Source organism: Daphnia pulicaria, unplaced genomic scaffold, assembly GCF_021234035.1.
Source record: "Daphnia pulicaria isolate SC F1-1A unplaced genomic scaffold, SC_F0-13Bv2 h1tg000068l, whole genome shotgun sequence".
Lineage (NCBI taxonomy): Eukaryota > Metazoa > Arthropoda > Branchiopoda > Diplostraca > Daphniidae > Daphnia > Daphnia pulicaria.
Window position 1 is genome coordinate 51078 of NW_025804788.1, and position 21256 is coordinate 72333.

A 21256-nucleotide genomic window follows, 5' to 3' on the forward strand; every position below is an offset into this window, starting at 1 on the left:
CAGAAATGTTTGTTCATTGAATTTGGACTGGTAACCATCGCGAATAAAAAGCGCGATCAACTTTGAAAAACTCGCAATGAAATTCATCCAGAATCATTCCTATAGATGAATTGAACCTATCCCTATGTCATTGAAATTTTTGATCTACGAATTTGGACTGGTAACCATCACGATTAAAAACGCGATAAAATTTGACAAACTCTCAATGGAATTGATCCAGAATCATTCTTATAGATGAATTGAACCTATCTCTAAGGCATTGAAATGTTTCATCTACGAAATTGGACTGGTAACCATCGTGATTGAAAAAAAATGTCAAGAAATTTGTTATTGAAAACAAACTATCCATCGCCAACGACATCCCGTATTCCCAAGCGGTCACCCTTCCAAGTACTAACGGAACTCGACGTAACTTAACTTCTGGGAGCTGACGAGACCAGGTGCGTTCTACGTGATATGGCCGTTGACATTCAAAAATGAAAATTTACCCTCCCAGTCCCAATGAATGAATAGAAAATCACTTCAAAGTGACAGAAATGTTTGTTCATTGAATTTTGACTGGTAACCATCGCGAATAAAAAGCGCGATCAACTTTGAAAAACTCGCAATGAAATTCATCCAGAATCATTCCTATAGATGAATTGAACCTATCCCTATGTCATTGAAATTTTTGATCTACGAATTTGGACTGGTAACCATCACGATTAAAAAACGCGATAAAATTTGACAAACTCTCAATGGAATTGATCCAGAATCATTCTTATAGATGAATTGAACCTATCTCTAAGGCATTGAAATGTTTCATCTACGAAATTGGACTGGTAACCATCGTTATTGAAAAAAAATTTCAAGAAATTTTTTATTGAAAACAAACTATTCATCGCCAACGACATCCCGTATTCCCAAGCGGTCACCCTTCCAATTACTAACGGGACTCGACGTAACTTAACTTCTGGGAGCTGACGAGACCAGGTGCGTTCTACGTGATATGGCCGTTGACATTCAAAAATGAAAATTTACCCTCCCAGTCCCAATGGATGAATAGAAAATCACTTCAAAGTGACAGAAATGTTTGTTCATTGAATTTTGACTGGTAACCATCGCGAATAAAAAGCGCGATCAACTTTGAAAATCTCGCAATGAAATTCATCCAGAATCATTCCTATAGATGAATTGAACCTATCCCTATGTCATTGAAATTTTTGATCTACGAATTTGGACTGGTAACCATTGCGATTAAAAAACGCGATAAAATTTGACAAACTCTCAATGGAATTGATCCAGAATCATTCTTATAGATGAATTGAACCTATCTCTAAGGCATTGAAATGTTTCATCTACGAAATTGGACTGGTAACCATCGTGATTGAAAAAAAATGTCAAGAAATTTGTTATTGAAAACAAACTATCCGTCGCCAACGACATCCCGTATTCCCAAGCGGTCACCCTTCCAAGTACTAACGGGACTCGACGTAACTTAACTTCTGGGAGCTGACGAGACCAGGTGCGTTCTACGTGATATGGCCGTTGACATTCAAAAATGAAAATTTACCCTACCAGTCCCAATGGATGAATAGAAAATCACTTCAAAGTGACAGAAATGTTTGTTCATTGAATTTGGACTGGTAACCATCGCGAATAAAAAGCGCGATCAACTTTGAAAATCTCGCAATGAAATTCATCCAGAATCATTCCTATAGATGAATTGAACCTATCCCTATGTCATTGAAATTTTTGATCTACGAATTTGGACTGGTAACCATTGCGATTAAAAAACGCGATAAAATTTGACAAACTCTCAATGGAATTGATCCAGAATCATTCTTATAGATGAATTGAACCTATCTCTAAGGCATTGAAATGTTTCATCTACGAAATTGGACTGGTAACCATCGTGATTGAAAAAAAATGTCAAGAAATTTGTTATTGAAAACAAACTATCCGTCGCCAACGACATCCCGTATTCCCAAGCGGTCACCCTTCCAAGTACTAACGGGACTCGACGTAACTTAACTTCTGGGAGCTGACGAGACCAGGTGCGTTCTACGTGATATGGCCGTTGACATTCAAAAATGAAAATTTACCCTCCCAGTCCCAATGGATGAATAGAAAATCACTTCAAAGTGACAGAAATGTTTGTTCTTTGAATTTGGACTGGTAACCATCGCAAATAAAAAGCGCGATCAACTTTGAAAATCTCGCAATGAAATTCATCCAGAATCATTCCTTTAGATGAATTGAACCTATCCCTATGTCATTGAAATTTTTGATCTACGAATTTGGACTGGTAACCATTGCGATTAAAAAACGCGATAAAATTTGACAAACTCTCAATGGAATTGATCCAGAATCATTCTTATAGATGAATTGAACCTATCTCTAAGGCATTGAAATGTTTCATCTACGAAATTGGACTGGTAACCATCGTGACAGTCCCAATGGACCCTCCTAGTCCCAATGGATGAATAGAAAATCACTTCAAAGTGACAGAAATGTTTGTTCATTGAATTTTGACTGGTAACCATCGCGAATAAAAAGCGCGATCAACTTTGAAAAACTCGCAATGAAATTCATCCAGAATCATTCCTATAGATGAATTGAACCTATCCCTATGTCATTGAAATTTTTGATCTACGAATTTGGACTGGTAACCATCACGATTAATAACGCGATAAAATTTGACAAACTCTCAATGGAATTGATCCAGAATCATTCTTATAGATGAATTGAACCTATCTCTAAGGCATTGAAATGTTTCATCTACGAAATTGGACTGGTAACCATCGTGATTGAAAAAAAATGTCAAGAAATTTGTTATTGAAAACAAACTATCCATCGCCAACGACATCCCGTATTCCCAAGCGGTCACCCTTCCAAGTACTAACGGAACTCGACGTAACTTAACTTCTGGGAGCTGACGAGACCAGGTGCGTTCTACGTGATATGGCCGTTGACATTCAAAAATGAAAATTTACCCTCCCAGTCCCAATGGATGAATAGAAAATCACTTCAAAGTGACAGAAATGTTTGTTCATTGAATTTTGACTGGTAACCATCGCGAATAAAAAGCGCGATCAACTTTGAAAAACTCGCAATGAAATTCATCCAGAATCATTCCTATAGATGAATTGAACCTATCCCTATGTCATTGAAATTTTTGATCTAGGAATTTGGACTGGTAACCATCACGATTAAAAAACGCGATAAAATTTGACAAACTCTCAATGGAATTGATCCAGAATCATTCTTATAGATGCATTGAACCTATCTCTAAGGCATTGAAATGTTTCATCTACGAAATTTGACTGGTAACCATCGTTATTGAAAAAAAATTTCAAGAAATTTGTTATTGAAAACAAACTATCCATCGCCAACGACATCCCGTATTCCCAAGCGGTCACCCTTCCAAGTACTAACGGAACTCGACGTAACTTAACTTCTGGGAGCTTACGAGACCAGGTGCGTTCTTCGTGATATGGCCGTTGACATTCAAAAATGAAAATTTACCCTCCCAGTCCCAATGGATGAATAGAAAATCACTTCAAAGTGACAGAAATGTTTGTTCATTGAATTTGGACTGGTAACCATCGCGAATAAAAAGCGCGATCAACTTTGAAAAACTCGCAATGAAATTCATCCAGAATCATTCCTATAGATGAATTGAACCTATCCCTATGTCATTGAAATTTTTGATCTACGAATTTGGACTGGTAACCATCACGATTAATAACGCGATAAAATTTGACAAACTCTCAATGGAATTGATCCAGAATCATTCTTATAGATGAATTGAACCTATCTCTAAGGCATTGAAATGTTTCATCTACGAAATTGGACTGGTAACCATCGTGATTGAAAAAAAATGTCAAGAAATTTGTTATTGAAAACAAACTATCCATCGCCAACGACATCCCGTATTCCCAAGCGGTCACCCTTCCAAGTACTAACGGAACTCGACGTAACTTAACTTCTGGGAGCTGACGAGACCAGGTGCGTTCTTCGTGATATGGCCGTTGACATTCAAAAATGAAAATTTACCCTCCCAGTCCCAATGGATGAATAGAAAATCACTTCAAAGTGACAGAAATGTTTGTTCATTGAATTTGGACTGGTAACCATCGCGAATAAAAAGCGCGATCAACTTTGAAAAACTCGCAATGAAATTCATCCAGAATCATTCCTATAGATGAATTGAACCTATCCCTATGTCATTGAAATTTTTGATCTACGAATTTGGACTGGTAACCATCACGATTAATAACGCGATAAAATTTGACAAACTCTCAATGGAATTGATCCAGAATCATTCTTATAGATGAATTGAACCTATCTCTAAGGCATTGAAATGTTTCATCTACGAAATTGGACTGGTAACCATCGTGATTGAAAAAAAATGTCAAGAAATTTGTTATTGAAAACAAACTATCCATCGCCAACGACATCCCGTATTCCCAAGCGGTCACCCTTCCAAGTACTAACGGGACTCGACGTAACTTAACTTCTGGGAGCTGACGAGACCAGGTGCGTTCTACGTGATATGGCCGTTGACATTCAAAAATGAAAATTTACCCTCCTAGTCCCAATGGATGAATAGAAAATCACTTCAAACTGACAGAAATGTTTGTTCATTGAATTTTGACTGGTAACCATCGCGAATAAAAAGCGCGATCAACTTTGAAAAACTCGCAATGAAATTCATCCAGAATCATTCCTATAGATGAATTGAACCTATCCCTATGTCATTGAAAATTTTGATCTACGAATTTGGACTGGTAACCATCACGATTAAAAAACGCGATAAAATTTGACAAACTCTCAATGGAATTGATCCAGAATCATTCTTATAGATGAATTGAACCTATCTCTAAGGCATTGAAATGTTTCTTCTACGAAATTGGACTGGTAACCATCGTTATTGAAAAAAAAATTCAAGAAATTTGTTATTGAAAACAAACTATTCATCGCCAACGACATCCCGTATTCCCAAGCGGTCACCTTTCCAAGTACTAACGGGACTCGACGTAACTTAACTTCTGGGAGCTGACGAGACCAGGTGCGTTCTACGTGATATGGCCGTTGACATTCAAAAATGAAAATTTACCCTCCCAGTCCCAATGGATGAATAGAAAATCACTTCAAAGTGACAGAAATGTTTGTTCTTTGAATTTGGACTGGTAACCATCGCAAATAAAAAGCGCGATCAACTTTGAAAAACTCGCAATGAAATTCATCCAGAATCATTCCTATAGATGAATTGAACCTATCCCTATGTCATTGAAATTTTTGATCTACGAATTTGGACTGGTAACCATCACGATTAAAAAACGCGATAAAATTTGACAAACTCTCAATGGAATTGATCCAGAATCATTCTTATAGATGCATTGAACCTATCTCTAAGGCATTGAAATGTTTCATCTACGAAATTTGACTGGTAACCATCGTTATTGAAAAAAAATGTCAAGAAATTTGTTATTGAAAACAAACTATCCATCGCCAACGACATCCCGTATTCCCAAGCGGTCACCCTTCCAAGTACTAACGGGACTCGACGTAACTTAACTTCTGGGAGCTGACGAGACCAGGTGCGTTCTTCGTGATATGGCCGTTGACATTCAAAAATGAAAATTTACCCTCCCATTCCCAATGGATGAATAGAAAATCACTTCAAAGTGACAGAAATGTTTGTTCATTGAATTTGGACTGGTAACCATCGCGAATAAAAAGCGCGATCAACTTTGAAAAACTCGCAATGAAATTCATCCAGAATCATTCCTATAGATGAATTGAACCTATCCCTATGTCATTGAAATTTTTGATCTACGAATTTGGACTGGTAACCATCACGATTAAAAACGCGATAAAATTTGACAAACTCTCAATGGAATTGATCCAGAATCATTCTTATAGATGAATTGAACCTATCTCTAAGGCATTGAAATGTTTCATCTACGAAATTGGACTGGTAACCATCGTGATTGAAAAAAAATGTCAAGAAATTTGTTATTGAAAACAAACTATCCATCGCCAACGACATCCCGTATTCCCAAGCGGTCACCCTTCCAAGTACTAACGGAACTCGACGTAACTTAACTTCTGGGAGCTGACGAGACCAGGTGCGTTCTACGTGATATGGCCGTTGACATTCAAAAATGAAAATTTACCCTCCCAGTCCCAATGAATGAATAGAAAATCACTTCAAAGTGACAGAAATGTTTGTTCATTGAATTTTGACTGGTAACCATCGCGAATAAAAAGCGCGATCAACTTTGAAAAACTCGCAATGAAATTCATCCAGAATCATTCCTATAGATGAATTGAACCTATCCCTATGTCATTGAAATTTTTGATCTACGAATTTGGACTGGTAACCATCACGATTAAAAAACGCGATAAAATTTGACAAACTCTCAATGGAATTGATCCAGAATCATTCTTATAGATGAATTGAACCTATCTCTAAGGCATTGAAATGTTTCATCTACGAAATTGGACTGGTAACCATCGTTATTGAAAAAAAATTTCAAGAAATTTTTTATTGAAAACAAACTATTCATCGCCAACGACATCCCGTATTCCCAAGCGGTCACCCTTCCAATTACTAACGGGACTCGACGTAACTTAACTTCTGGGAGCTGACGAGACCAGGTGCGTTCTACGTGATATGGCCGTTGACATTCAAAAATGAAAATTTACCCTCCTAGTCCCAATGGATGAATAGAAAATCACTTCAAAGTGACAGAAATGTTTGTTCATTGAATTTTGACTGGTAACCATCGCGAATAAAAAGCGCGATCAACTTTGAAAAACTCGCAATGAAATTCATCCAGAATCATTCCTATAGATGAATTGAACCTATCCCTATGTCATTGAAATTTTTGATCTACGAATTTGGACTGGTAACCATCACGATTAAAAAACGCGATAAAATTTGACAAACTCTCAATGGAATTGATCCAGAATCATTCTTATAGATGAATTGAACCTATCTCTAAGGCATTGAAATGTTTCTTCTACGAAATTGGACTGGTAACCATCGTTATTGAAAAAAAAATTCAAGAAATTTGTTATTGAAAACAAACTATTCATCGCCAACGACATCCCGTATTCCCAAGCGGTCACCTTTCCAAGTACTAACGGGACTCGACGTAACTTAACTTCTGGGAGCTGACGAGACCAGGTGCGTTCTACGTGATATGGCCGTTGACATTCAAAAATGAAAATTTACCCTCCCAGTCCCAATGGATGAATAGAAAATCACTTCAAAGTGACAGAAATGTTTGTTCATTGAATTTGGACTGGTAACCATCGCAAATAAAAAGCGCGATCAACTTTGAAAAACTCGCAATGAAATTCATCCAGAATCATTCCTATAGATGAATTGAACCTATCCCTATGTCATTGAAATTTTTGATCTACGAATTTGGACTGGTAACCATCACGATTAATAACGCGATAAAATTTGACAAACTCTCAATGGAATTGATCCAGAATCATTCTTATAGATGAATTGAACCTATCTCTAAGGCATTGAAATGTTTCATCTACGAAATTGGACTGGTAACCATCGTGATTGAAAAAAAATGTCAAGAAATTTGTTATTGAAAACAAACTATCCATCGCCAACGACATCCCGTATTCCCAAGCGGTCACCCTTCCAAGTACTAACGGGACTCGACGTAACTTAACTTCTGGGAGCTGACGAGACCAGGTGCGTTCTTCGTGATATGGCCGTTGACATTCAAAAATGAAAATTTACCCTACCAGTCCCAATGGATGAATAGAAAATCACTTCAAAGTGACAGAAATGTTTGTTCATTGAATTTGGACTGGTAACCATCGCGAATAAAAAGCGCGATCAACTTTGAAAATCTCGCAATGAAATTCATCCAGAATCATTCCTATAGATGAATTGAACCTATCCCTATGTCATTGAAATTTTTGATCTACGAATTTGGACTGGTAACCATTGCGATTAAAAAACGCGATAAAATTTGACAAACTCTCAATGGAATTGATCCAGAATCATTCTTATAGATGAATTGAACCTATCTCTAAGGCATTGAAATGTTTCATCTACGAAATTGGACTGGTAACCATCGTGATTGAAAAAAAATGTCAAGAAATTTGTTATTGAAAACAAACTATCCGTCGCCAACGACATCCCGTATTCCCAAGCGGTCACCCTTCCAAGTACTAACGGGACTCGACGTAACTTAACTTCTGGGAGCTGACGAGACCAGGTGCGTTCTACGTGATATGGCCGTTGACATTCAAAAATGAAAATTTACCCTCCCAGTCCCAATGGATGAATAGAAAATCACTTCAAAGTGACAGAAATGTTTGTTCTTTGAATTTGGACTGGTAACCATCGCAAATAAAAAGCGCGATCAACTTTGAAAATCTCGCAATGAAATTCATCCAGAATCATTCCTTTAGATGAATTGAACCTATCCCTATGTCATTGAAATTTTTGATCTACGAATTTGGACTGGTAACCATTGCGATTAAAAAACGCGATAAAATTTGACAAACTCTCAATGGAATTGATCCAGAATCATTCTTATAGATGAATTGAACCTATCTCTAAGGCATTGAAATGTTTCATCTACGAAATTGGACTGGTAACCATCGTGACAGTCCCAATGGACCCTCCTAGTCCCAATGGATGAATAGAAAATCACTTCAAAGTGACAGAAATGTTTGTTCATTGAATTTTGACTGGTAACCATCGCGAATAAAAAGCGCGATCAACTTTGAAAAACTCGCAATGAAATTCATCCAGAATCATTCCTATAGATGAATTGAACCTATCCCTATGTCATTGAAATTTTTGATCTACGAATTTGGACTGGTAACCATCACGATTAATAACGCGATAAAATTTGACAAACTCTCAATGGAATTGATCCAGAATCATTCTTATAGATGAATTGAACCTATCTCTAAGGCATTGAAATGTTTCATCTACGAAATTGGACTGGTAACCATCGTGATTGAAAAAAAATGTCAAGAAATTTGTTATTGAAAACAAACTATCCATCGCCAACGACATCCCGTATTCCCAAGCGGTCACCCTTCCAAGTACTAACGGAACTCGACGTAACTTAACTTCTGGGAGCTGACGAGACCAGGTGCGTTCTACGTGATATGGCCGTTGACATTCAAAAATGAAAATTTACCCTCCCAGTCCCAATGGATGAATAGAAAATCACTTCAAAGTGACAGAAATGTTTGTTCATTGAATTTTGACTGGTAACCATCGCGAATAAAAAGCGCGATCAACTTTGAAAAACTCGCAATGAAATTCATCCAGAATCATTCCTATAGATGAATTGAACCTATCCCTATGTCATTGAAATTTTTGATCTACGAATTTGGACTGGTAACCATCACGATTAAAAAACGCGATAAAATTTGACAAACTCTCAATGGAATTGATCCAGAATCATTCTTATAGATGAATTGAACCTATCTCTAAGGCATTGAAATGTTTCATCTACGAAATTGGACTGGTAACCATCGTGATTGAAAAAAAATGTCAAGAAATTTGTTATTGAAAACAAACTATCCATCGCCAACGACATCCCGTATTCCCAAGCGGTCACCCTTCCAAGTACTAACGGAACTCGACGTAACTTAACTTCTGGGAGCTGACGAGACCAGGTGCGTTCTACGTGATATGGCCGTTGACATTCAAAAATGAAAATTTACCCTCCCAGTCCCAATGGATGAATAGAAAATCACTTCAAAGTGACAGAAATGTTTGTTCATTGAATTTTGACTGGTAACCATCGCGAATAAAAAGCGCGATCAACTTTGAAAAACTCGCAATGAAATTCATCCAGAATCATTCCTATAGATGAATTGAACCTATCCCTATGTCATTGAAATTTTTGATCTACGAATTTGGACTGGTAACCATCACGATTAAAAAACGCGATAAAATTTGACAAACTCTCAATGGAATTGATCCAGAATCATTCTTATAGATGAATTGAACCTATCTCTAAGGCATTGAAATGTTTCATCTACGAAATTGGACTGGTAACCATCGTGATTGAAAAAAAATGTCAAGAAATTTGTTATTGAAAACAAACTATCCATCGCCAACGACATCCCGTATTCCCAAGCGGTCACCCTTCCAAGTACTAACGGAACTCGACGTAACTTAACTTCTGGGAGCTGACGAGACCAGGTGCGTTCTTCGTGATATGGCCGTTGACATTCAAAAATGAAAATTTACCCTCCCAGTCCCAATGGATGAATAGAAAATCACTTCAAAGTGACAGAAATGTTTGTTCATTGAATTTTGACTGGTAACCATCGCGAATAAAAAGCGCGATCAACTTTGAAAAACTCGCAATGAAATTCATCCAGAATCATTCCTATAGATGAATTGAACCTATCCCTATGTCATTGAAATTTTTGATCTACGAATTTGGACTGGTAACCATCACGATTAAAAAACGCGATAAAATTTGACAAACTCTCAATGGAATTGATCCAGAATCATTCTTATAGATGAATTGAACCTATCTCTAAGGCATTGAAATGTTTCATCTACGAAATTGGACTGGTAACCATCGTGATTGAAAAAAAATGTCAAGAAATTTGTTATTGAAAACAAACTATCCATCGCCAACGACATCCCGTATTCCCAAGCGGTCACCCTTCCAAGTACTAACGGAACTCGACGTAACTTAACTTCTGGGAGCTGACGAGACCAGGTGCGTTCTACGTGATATGGCCGTTGACATTCAAAAATGAAAATTTACCCTCCCAGTCCCAATGGATGAATAGAAAATCACTTCAAAGTGACAGAAATGTTTGTTCATTGAATTTTGACTGGTAACCATCGCGAATAAAAAGCGCGATCAACTTTGAAAAACTCGCAATGAAATTCATCCAGAATCATTCCTATAGATGAATTGAACCTATCCCTATGTCATTGAAATTTTTGATCTACGAATTTGGACTGGTAACCATCACGATTAAAAAACGCGATAAAATTTGACAAACTCTCAATGGAATTGATCCAGAATCATTCTTATAGATGAATTGAACCTATCTCTAAGGCATTGAAATGTTTCATCTACGAAATTGGACTGGTAACCATCGTTATTGAAAAAAAATTTCAAGAAATTTGTTATTGAAAACAAACTATCCATCGCCAACGACATCCCGTATTCCCAAGCGGTCACCCTTCCAAGTACTAACGGGACTCGACGTAACTTAACTTCTGGGAGCTGACGAGACCAGGTGCGTTCTTCGTGATATGGCCGTTGACATTCAAAAATGAAAATTTACCCTCCCAGTCCCAATGGATGAATAGAAAATCACTTCAAAGTGACAGAAATGTTTGTTCATTGAATTTTGACTGGTAACCATCGCGAATAAAAAGCGCGATCAACTTTGAAAATCTCGCAATGAAATTCATCCAGAATCATTCCTATAGATGAATTGAACCTATCCCTATGTCATTGAAATTTTTGATCTACGAATTTGGACTGGTAACCATCACGATTAATAACGCGATAAAATTTGACAAACTCTCAATGGAATTGATCCAGAATCATTCTTATAGATGAATTGAACCTATCTCTAAGGCATTGAAATGTTTCATCTACGAAATTGGACTGGTAACAATCGTGATTGAAAAAAAATGTCAAGAAATTTGTTATTGAAAACAAACTATCCATCGCCAACGACATCCCGTATTCCCAAGCGGTCACCCTTCCAAGTACTAACGGAACTCGACGTAACTTAACTTCTGGGAGCTGACGAGACCAGGTTCGTTCTACGTGATATGGCCGTTGACATTCAAAAATGAAAATTTACCCTCCCAGTCCCAATGGATGAATAGAAAATCACTTCAAAGTGACAGAAATGTTTGTTCATTGAATTTTGACTGGTAACCATCGCGAATAAAAAGCGCGATCAACTTTGAAAAACTCGCAATGAAATTCATCCAGAATCATTCCTATAGATGAATTGAACCTATCCCTATGTCATTGAAATTTTTGATCTACGAATTTGGACTGGTAACCATCACGATTAAAAAACGCGATAAAATTTGACAAACTCTCAATGGAATTGATCCAGAATCATTCTTATAGATGAATTGAACCTATCTCTAAGGCATTGAAATGTTTCATCTACGAAATTGGACTGGTAACCATCGTTATTGAAAAAAAAATTCAAGAAATTTTTTATTGAAAACAAACTATTCATCGCCAACGACATCCCGTATTCCCAAGCGGTCACCTTTCCAAGTACTAACGGGACTCGACGTAACTTAACTTCTGGGAGCTGACGAGACCAGGTGCGTTCTACGTGATATGGCCGTTGACATTCAAAAATGAAAATTTACCCTCCCAGTCCCAATGGATGAATAGAAAATCACTTCAAAGTGACAGAAATGTTTGTTCTTTGAATTTGGACTGGTAACCATCGCAAATAAAAAGCGCGATCAACTTTGAAAAACTCGCAATGAAATTCATCCAGAATCATTCCTATAGATGAATTGAACCTATCCCTATGTCATTGAAATTTTTGATCTACGAATTTGGACTGGTAACCATCACGATTAAAAAACGCGATAAAATTTGACAAACTCTCAATGGAATTGATCCAGAATCATTCTTATAGATGAATTGAACCTATCTCTAAGGCATTGAAATGTTTCATCTACGAAATTGGACTGGTAACCATCGTTATTGAAAAAAAAATTTCAAGAAATTTGTTATTGAAAACAAACTATCCATCGCCAACGACATCCCGTATTCCCAAGCGGTCACCCTTCCAAGTACTAACGGGACTCGACGTAACTTAACTTCTGGGAGCTGACGAGACCAGGTGCGTTCTTCGTGATATGGCCGTTGACATTCAAAAATGAAAATTTACCCTCCCAGTCCCAATGGATGAATAGAAAATCACTTCAAAGTGACAGAAATGTTTGTTCATTGAATTTTGACTGGTAACCATCGCGAATAAAAAGCGCGATCAACTTTGAAAATCTCGCAATGAAATTCATCCAGAATCATTCCTATAGATGAATTGAACCTATCCCTATGTCATTGAAATTTTTGATCTACGAATTTGGACTGGTAACCATCACGATTAATAACGCGATAAAATTTGACAAACTCTCAATGGAATTGATCCAGAATCATTCTTATAGATGAATTGAACCTATCTCTAAGGCATTGAAATGTTTCATCTACGAAATTGGACTGGTAACCATCGTGATTGAAAAAAAATGTCAAGAAATTTGTTATTGAAAACAAACTATCCATCGCCAACGACATCCCGTATTCCCAAGCGGTCACCCTTCCAAGTACTAACGGAACTCGACGTAACTTAACTTCTGGGAGCTGACGAGACCAGGTTCGTTCTACGTGATATGGCCGTTGACATTCAAAAATGAAAATTTACCCTCCCATTCCCAATGGATGAATAGAAAATCACTTCAAAGTGACAGAAATGTTTGTTCATTGAATTTTGACTGGTAACCATCGCGAATAAAAAGCGCGATCAACTTTGAAAAACTCGCAATGAAATTCATCCAGAATCATTCCTATAGATGAATTGAACCTATCCCTATGTCATTGAAATTTTTGATCTACGAATTTGGACTGGTAACCATCACGATTAAAAAACGCGATAAAATTTGACAAACTCTCAATGGAATTGATCCAGAATCATTCTTATAGATGAATTGAACCTATCTCTAAGGCATTGAAATGTTTCATCTACGAAATTGGACTGGTAACCATCGTTATTGAAAAAAAAATTCAAGAAATTTTTTATTGAAAACAAACTATTCATCGCCAACGACATCCCGTATTCCCAAGCGGTCACCTTTCCAAGTACTAACGGGACTCGACGTAACTTAACTTCTGGGAGCTGACGAGACCAGGTGCGTTCTACGTGATATGGCCGTTGACATTCAAAAATGAAAATTTACCCTCCCAGTCCCAATGGATGAATAGAAAATCACTTCAAAGTGACAGAAATGTTTGTTCTTTGAATTTGGACTGGTAACCATCGCAAATAAAAAGCGCGATCAACTTTGAAAAACTCGCAATGAAATTCATCCAGAATCATTCCTATAGATGAATTGAACCTATCCCTATGTCATTGAAATTTTTGATCTACGAATTTGGACTGGTAACCATCACGATTAAAAAACGCGATAAAATTTGACAAACTCTCAATGGAATTGATCCAGAATCATTCTTATAGATGAATTGAACCTATCTCTAAGGCATTGAAATGTTTCATCTACGAAATTGGACTGGTAACCATCGTTATTGAAAAAAAATTTCAAGAAATTTGTTATTGAAAACAAACTATCCATCGCCAACGACATCCCGTATTCCCAAGCGGTCACCCTTCCAAGTACTAACGGGACTCGACGTAACTTAACTTCTGGGAGCTGACGAGACCAGGTGCGTTCTTCGTGATATGGCCGTTGACATTCAAAAATGAAAATTTACCCTCCCAGTCCCAATGGATGAATAGAAAATCACTTCAAAGTGACAGAAATGTTTGTTCATTGAATTTTGACTGGTAACCATCGCGAATAAAAAGCGCGATCAACTTTGAAAATCTCGCAATGAAATTCATCCAGAATCATTCCTATAGATGAATTGAACCTATCCCTATGTCATTGAAATTTTTGATCTACGAAATTGGACTGGTAACCATCGTGATTGAAAAAAAATGTCAAGAAATTTGTTATTGAAAACAAACTATCCATCGCCAACGACATCCCGTATTCCCAAGCGGTCACCCTTCCAAGTACTAACGGAACTCGACGTAACTTAACTTCTGGGAGCTGACGAGACCAGGTTCGTTCTACGTGATATGGCCGTTGACATTCAAAAATGAAAATTTACCCTCCCAGTCCCAATGGATGAATAGAAAATCACTTCAAAGTGACAGAAATGTTTGTTCATTGAATTTTGACTGGTAACCATCGCGAATAAAAAGCGCGATCAACTTTGAAAAACTCGCAATGAAATTCATCCAGAATCATTCCTATAGATGAATTGAACCTATCCCTATGTCATTGAAATTTTTGATCTACGAATTTGGACTGGTAACCATCACGATTAAAAAACGCGATAAAATTTGACAAACTCTCAATGGAATTGATCCAGAATCATTCTTATAGATGAATTGAACCTATCTCTAAGGCATTGAAATGTTTCATCTACGAAATTGGACTGGTAACCATCGTTATTGAAAAAAAAATTCAAGAAATTTTTTATTGAAAACAAACTATTCATCGCCAACGACATCCCGTATTCCCAAGCGGTCACCTTTCCAAGTACTAACGGGACTCGACGTAACTTAACTTCTGGGAGCTGACGAGACCAGGTGCGTTCTACGTGATATGGCCGTTGACATTCAAAAATGAAAATTTACCCTCCCAGTCCCAATGGATGAATAGAAAATCACTTCAAAGTGACAGAAATGTTTGTTCTTTGAATTTGGACTGGTAACCATCGCAAATAAAAAGCGCGATCAACTTTGAAAAACTCGCAATGAAATTCATCCAGAATCATTCCTATAGATGAATTGAACCTATCCCTATGTCATTGAAATTTTTGATCTACGAATTTGGACTGGTAACCATCACGATTAAAAAACGCGATAAAATTTGACAAACTCTCAATGGAATTGATCCAGAATCATTCTTATAGATGCATTGAACCTATCTCTAAGGCATTGAAATGTTTCATCTACGAAATTTGACTGGTAACCATCGTTATTGAAAAAAAATTTCAAGAAATTTGTTATTGAAAACAAACTATCCATCGCCAACGACATCCCGTATTCCCAAGCGGTCACCCTTCCAAGTACTAAATGGACTCGACGTAACTTAACTTCTGGGAGCTGACGAGACCAGGTGCGTTCTTCGTGATATGGCCGTTGACATTCAAAAATGAAAATTTACCCTCCCAGTCCCAATGGATGAATAGAAAATCACTTCAAAGTGACAGAAATGTTTGTTCATTGAATTTGGACTGGTAACCATCGCGAATAAAAAGCGCGATCAACTTTGAAAAACTCTCAATGGAATTGATCCAGAATCATTCTTATAGATGAATTGAACCTATCTCTAAGGCATTGAAATGTTTCATCTACGAAATTGGACTGGTAACCCTCGTGATTGAAAAAAAATGTCAAGAAATTTGTTATTGAAAACAAACTATCCATCGCCAACGACATCCCGTATTCCCAAGCGGTCACCCTTCCAAGTACTAACGGAACTCGACGTAACTTAACTTCTGGGAGCTGACGAGACCAGGTGCGTTCTACGTGATATGGCCGTTGACATTCAAAAATGAAAATTTACCCTCCCAGTCCCAATGGATGAATAGAAAATCACTTCAAAGTGACAGAAATGTTTGTTCATTGAATTTTGACTGGTAACCATCGCGAATAAAAAGCGCGATCAACTTTGAAAAACTCGCAATGAAATTCATCCAGAATCATTCCTATAGATGAATTGAACCTATCCCTATGTCATTGAAATTTTTGATCTACGAATTTGGACTGGTAACCATCACGATTAATAACGCGATAAAATTTGACAAACTCTCAATGGAATTGATCCAGAATCATTCTTATAGATGAATTGAACCTATCTCTAAGGCATTGAAATGTTTCATCTACGAAATTGGACTGGTAACCATCGTTATTGAAAAAAAATTTCAAGAAATTTGTTATTGAAAACAAACTATCCATCGCCAACGACATCCCGTATTCCCAAGCGGTCACCCTTCCAAGTACTAACGGGACTCGACGTAACTTAACTTCTGGGAGCTGACGAGACCAGGTGCGTTCTTCGTGATATGGCCGTTGACATTCAAAAATGAAAATTTACCCTCCCAGTCCCAATGGATGAATAGAAAATCACTTCAAAGTGACAGAAATGTTTGTTCATTGAATTTTGACTGGTAACCATCGCGAATAAAAAGCGCGATCAACTTTGAAAAACTCGCAATGAAATTCATCCAGAATCATTCCTATAGATGAATTGAACCTATCCCTATGTCATTGAAATTTTTGATCTACGAATTTGGACTGGTAACCATCACGATTAAAAAACGCGATAAAATTTGACAAACTCTCAATGGAATTGATCCAGAATCATTCTTATAGATGAATTGAACCTATCTCTAAGGCATTGAAATGTTTCATCTACGAAATTGGACTGGTAACCATCGTTATTGAAAAAAAATTTCAAGAAATTTGTTATTGAAAACAAACTATCCATCGCCAACGACATCCCGTATTCCCAAGCGGTCACCCTTCCAAGTACTAACGGGACTCGACGTAACTTAACTTCTGGGAGCTGACGAGACCAGGTGCGTTCTTCGTGATATGGCCGTTGACATTCAAAAATGAAAATTTACCCTCCCAGTCCCAATGGATGAATAGAAAATCACTTCAAAGTGACAGAAATGTTTGTTCATTGAATTTGGACTGGTAACCATCGCGAATAAAAAGCGCGATCAACTTTGAAAAACTCGCAATGAAATTCATCCAGAATCATTCCTATAGATGAATTGAACCTATCCCTATGTCATTGAAATTTTTGATCTACGAATTTGGACTGGTAACCATCACGATTAAAAAACGCGATAAAATTTGACAAACTCTCAATGGAATTGATCCAGAATCATTCTTATAGATGAATTGAACCTATCTCTAAGGCATTGAAATGTTTCATCTACGAAATTGGACTGGTAACCATCGTTATTGAAAAAAAATTTCAAGAAATTTGTTATTGAAAACAAACTATCCATCGCCAACGACATCCCGTATTCCCAAGCGGTCACCCTTCCAAGTACTAACGGGACTCGACGTAACTTAACTTCTGGGAGCTGACGAGACCAGGTGCGTTCTTCGTGATATGGCCGTTGACATTCAAAAATGAAAATTTACCCTCCCAGTCCCAATGGATGAATAGAAAATCACTTCAAAGTGACAGAAATGTTTGTTCATTGAATTTTGACTGGTAACCATCGCGAATAAAAAGCGCGATCAACTTTGAAAAACTCGCAATGAAATTCATCCAGAATCATTCCTATAGATGAATTGAACCTATCCCTATGTCATTGAAATTTTTGATCTACGAATTTGGACTGGTAACCATCACGATTAATAACGCGATAAAATTTGACAAACTCTCAATGGAATTGATCCAGAATCATTCTTATAGATGAATTGAACCTATCTCTAAGGCATTGAAATGTTTCATCTACGAAATTGGACTGGTAACCATCGTTATTGAAAAAAAATTTCAAGAAATTTGTTATTGAAAACAAACTATCCATCGCCAACGACATCCCGTATTCCCAAGCGGTCACCCTTCCAAGTACTAACGGGACTCGACGTAACTTAACTTCTGGGAGCTGACGAGACCAGGTGCGTTCTTCGTGATATGGCCGTTGACATTCAAAAATGAAAATTTACCCTCCCAGTCCCAATGGATGAATAGAAAATCACTTCAAAGTGACAGAAATGTTTGTTCATTGAATTTGGACTGGTAACCATCGCGAATAAAAAGCGCGATCAACTTTGAAAAACTCGCAATGAAATTCATCCAGAATCATTCCTATAGATGAATTGAACCTATCCCTATGTCATTGAAATTTTTGATCTACGAATTTGGACTGGTAACCATCACGATTAAAAAACGCGATAAAATTTGACAAACTCTCAATGGAATTGATCCAGAATCATTCTTATAGATGAATTGAACCTATCTCTAAGGCATTGAAATGTTTCATCTACGAAATTGGACTGGTAACCATCGTTATTGAAAAAAAATTTCAAGAAATTTGTTATTGAAAACAAACTATCCATCGCCAACGACATCCCGTATTCCCAAGCGGTCACCCTTCCAAGTACTAACGGGACTCGACGTAACTTAACTTCTGGGAGCTGACGAGACCAGGTGCGTTCTTCGTGATATGGCCGTTGACATTCAAAAATGAAAATTTACCCTCCCAGTCCCAATGGATGAATAGAAAATCACTTCAAAGTGACAGAAATGTTTGTTCATTGAATTTTGACTGGTAACCATCGCGAATAAAAAGCGCGATCAACTTTGAAAAACTCGCAATGAAATTCATCCAGAATCATTCCTATAGATGAATTGAACCTATCCCTATGTCATTGAAATTTTTGATCTACGAATTTGGACTGGTAACCATCACGATTAATAACGCGATAAAATTTGACAAACTCTCAATGGAATTGATCCAGAATCATTCTTATAGATGAATTGAACCTATCTCTAAGGCATTGAAATGTTTCATCTACGAAATTGGACTGGTAACCATCGTTATTGAAAAAAAATTTCAAGAAATTTTTTATTGAAAACAAACTATTCATCGCCAACGACATCCCGTATTCCCAAGCGGTCACCCTTCCAATTACTAACGGGACTCGACGTAACTTAACTTCTGGGAGCTGCCGAGACCAGGTGCGTTCTACGTGATATGGCCGTTGACATTCAAAAATGAAAATTTACCCTCCCAGTCCCAATGGATGAATAGAAAATCACTTCAAAGTGACAGAAATGTTTGTTCATTGAATTTTGACTGGTAACCATCGCGAATAAAAAGCGCGATCAACTTTGAAAATCTCGCAATGAAATTCATCCAGAATCATTCCTATAGATGAATTGAACCTATCCCTATGTCATTGAAATTTTTGATCTACGAATTTGGACTGGTAACCATCACGATTAATAACGCGATAAAATTTGACAAACTCTCAATGGAATTGATCCAGAATCATTCTTATAGATGAATTGAACCTATCTCTAAGGCATTGAAATGTTTCATCTACGAAATTGGACTGGTAACCATCGTGATTGAAAAAAAATGTCAAGAAATTTGTTATTGAAAACAAACTATCCATCGCCAACGACATCCCGTATTCCCAAGCGGTCACCCTTCCAAGTACTAACGGAACTCGACGTAACTTAACTTCTGGGAGCTGACGAGACCAGGTTCGTTCTACGTGATATGGCCGTTGACATTCAAAAATGAAAATTTACCCTCCCAGTCCCAATGGATGAATAGAAAATCACTTCAAAGTGACAGAAATGTTTGTTCATTGAATTTTGACTGGTAACCATCGCGAATAAAAAGCGCGATCAACTTTGAAAAACTCGCAATGAAATTCATCCAGAATCATTCCTATAGATGAATTGAACCTATCCCTATGTCATTGAAATTTTTGATCTACGAATTTGGACTGGTAACCATCACGATTAAAAAACGCGATAAAATTTGACAAACTCTCAATGGAATTGATCCAGAATCATTCTTATAGATGAATTGAACCTATCTCTAAGGCATTGAAATGTTTCATCTACGAAATTGGACTGGTAACCATCGTTATTGAAAAAAAAATTCAAGAAATTTTTTATTGAAAACAAACTATTCATCGCCAACGACATCCCGTATTCCCAAGCGGTCACCTTTCCAAGTACTAACGGGACTCGACGTAACTTAACTTCTGGGAGCTGACGAGACCAGGTGCGTTCTACGTGATATGGCCGTTGACATTCAAAAATGAAAATTTACCCTCCCAGTCCCAATGGATGAATAGAAAATCACTTCAAAGTGACAGAAATGTTTGTTCTTTGAATTTGGACTGGTAACCATCGCAAATAAAAAGCGCGATCAACTTTGAAAAACTCGCAATGAAATTCATCCAGAATCATTCCTATAGATGAATTGAACCTATCCCTATGTCATTGAAATTTTTGATCTACGAATTTGGACTGGTAACCATCACGATTAAAAAACGCGATAAAATTTGACAAACTCTCAATGGAATTGATCCAGAATCATTCTTATAGATGCATTGAACCTATCTCTAAGGCATTGAAATGTTTCATCTACGAAATTTGACTGGTAACCATCGTTATTGAAAAAAAATTTCAAGAAATTTGTTATTGAAAACAAACTATCCATCGCCAACGACATCCCGTATTCCCAAGCGGTCACCCTTCCAAGTACTAACGGAACTCGACGTAACTTAACTTCTGGGAGCTGACGAGACCAGGTGCGTTCTACGTGATATGGCCGTTGACATTCAAAAATGAAAATTTACCCTCCCAGTCCCAATGGATGAATAGAAAATCACTTCAAAGTGACAGAAATGTTTGTTCATTGAATTTTGACTGGTAACCATCGCAAATAAAAAGCGCGATCAA

The 21256-nt window shown here is 37.2% G+C and overlaps 39 pseudogenes; all 39 read right to left on the reverse strand.

The window, feature by feature from the left end:
- Positions 1-349: 349 nt before the first annotated feature.
- LOC124317971 lies at positions 350-468 on the reverse strand (annotated as a pseudogene).
- Positions 469-881: 413 nt separating this feature from the next.
- On the reverse strand, positions 882-1000 carry LOC124318189 (annotated as a pseudogene).
- A 413-nt stretch (positions 1001-1413) lies between these two features.
- On the reverse strand, positions 1414-1532 carry LOC124318594 (annotated as a pseudogene).
- Positions 1533-1945: 413 nt separating this feature from the next.
- Positions 1946-2064, reverse strand: LOC124318605 (annotated as a pseudogene).
- Positions 2065-2836: 772 nt separating this feature from the next.
- LOC124317972 lies at positions 2837-2955 on the reverse strand (annotated as a pseudogene).
- Positions 2956-3368: 413 nt separating this feature from the next.
- Positions 3369-3487, reverse strand: LOC124318240 (annotated as a pseudogene).
- A 412-nt stretch (positions 3488-3899) lies between these two features.
- Positions 3900-4018, reverse strand: LOC124318193 (annotated as a pseudogene).
- A 412-nt stretch (positions 4019-4430) lies between these two features.
- On the reverse strand, positions 4431-4549 carry LOC124318617 (annotated as a pseudogene).
- A 413-nt stretch (positions 4550-4962) lies between these two features.
- Positions 4963-5081, reverse strand: LOC124318162 (annotated as a pseudogene).
- Positions 5082-5494: 413 nt separating this feature from the next.
- LOC124318122 lies at positions 5495-5613 on the reverse strand (annotated as a pseudogene).
- Positions 5614-6025: 412 nt separating this feature from the next.
- On the reverse strand, positions 6026-6144 carry LOC124317974 (annotated as a pseudogene).
- A 413-nt stretch (positions 6145-6557) lies between these two features.
- Positions 6558-6676, reverse strand: LOC124318190 (annotated as a pseudogene).
- A 413-nt stretch (positions 6677-7089) lies between these two features.
- LOC124318163 lies at positions 7090-7208 on the reverse strand (annotated as a pseudogene).
- A 412-nt stretch (positions 7209-7620) lies between these two features.
- On the reverse strand, positions 7621-7739 carry LOC124318123 (annotated as a pseudogene).
- Positions 7740-8152: 413 nt separating this feature from the next.
- LOC124318629 lies at positions 8153-8271 on the reverse strand (annotated as a pseudogene).
- Positions 8272-9043: 772 nt separating this feature from the next.
- On the reverse strand, positions 9044-9162 carry LOC124317975 (annotated as a pseudogene).
- Positions 9163-9575: 413 nt separating this feature from the next.
- LOC124317976 lies at positions 9576-9694 on the reverse strand (annotated as a pseudogene).
- A 413-nt stretch (positions 9695-10107) lies between these two features.
- LOC124318194 lies at positions 10108-10226 on the reverse strand (annotated as a pseudogene).
- Positions 10227-10639: 413 nt separating this feature from the next.
- Positions 10640-10758, reverse strand: LOC124317977 (annotated as a pseudogene).
- A 413-nt stretch (positions 10759-11171) lies between these two features.
- On the reverse strand, positions 11172-11290 carry LOC124318124 (annotated as a pseudogene).
- Positions 11291-11702: 412 nt separating this feature from the next.
- On the reverse strand, positions 11703-11821 carry LOC124318200 (annotated as a pseudogene).
- A 413-nt stretch (positions 11822-12234) lies between these two features.
- LOC124318164 lies at positions 12235-12353 on the reverse strand (annotated as a pseudogene).
- Positions 12354-12767: 414 nt separating this feature from the next.
- LOC124318126 lies at positions 12768-12886 on the reverse strand (annotated as a pseudogene).
- Positions 12887-13298: 412 nt separating this feature from the next.
- Positions 13299-13417, reverse strand: LOC124318201 (annotated as a pseudogene).
- Positions 13418-13830: 413 nt separating this feature from the next.
- LOC124318165 lies at positions 13831-13949 on the reverse strand (annotated as a pseudogene).
- Positions 13950-14362: 413 nt separating this feature from the next.
- LOC124318127 lies at positions 14363-14481 on the reverse strand (annotated as a pseudogene).
- A 283-nt stretch (positions 14482-14764) lies between these two features.
- LOC124318202 lies at positions 14765-14883 on the reverse strand (annotated as a pseudogene).
- Positions 14884-15296: 413 nt separating this feature from the next.
- Positions 15297-15415, reverse strand: LOC124318166 (annotated as a pseudogene).
- Positions 15416-15828: 413 nt separating this feature from the next.
- LOC124318244 lies at positions 15829-15947 on the reverse strand (annotated as a pseudogene).
- A 283-nt stretch (positions 15948-16230) lies between these two features.
- Positions 16231-16349, reverse strand: LOC124317978 (annotated as a pseudogene).
- A 412-nt stretch (positions 16350-16761) lies between these two features.
- LOC124318128 lies at positions 16762-16880 on the reverse strand (annotated as a pseudogene).
- A 413-nt stretch (positions 16881-17293) lies between these two features.
- On the reverse strand, positions 17294-17412 carry LOC124318129 (annotated as a pseudogene).
- A 413-nt stretch (positions 17413-17825) lies between these two features.
- On the reverse strand, positions 17826-17944 carry LOC124318130 (annotated as a pseudogene).
- A 412-nt stretch (positions 17945-18356) lies between these two features.
- Positions 18357-18475, reverse strand: LOC124318131 (annotated as a pseudogene).
- Positions 18476-18888: 413 nt separating this feature from the next.
- On the reverse strand, positions 18889-19007 carry LOC124318132 (annotated as a pseudogene).
- A 412-nt stretch (positions 19008-19419) lies between these two features.
- Positions 19420-19538, reverse strand: LOC124318245 (annotated as a pseudogene).
- Positions 19539-19950: 412 nt separating this feature from the next.
- LOC124318204 lies at positions 19951-20069 on the reverse strand (annotated as a pseudogene).
- A 413-nt stretch (positions 20070-20482) lies between these two features.
- LOC124318167 lies at positions 20483-20601 on the reverse strand (annotated as a pseudogene).
- A 413-nt stretch (positions 20602-21014) lies between these two features.
- On the reverse strand, positions 21015-21133 carry LOC124317979 (annotated as a pseudogene).
- Positions 21134-21256: the final 123 nt, after the last annotated feature.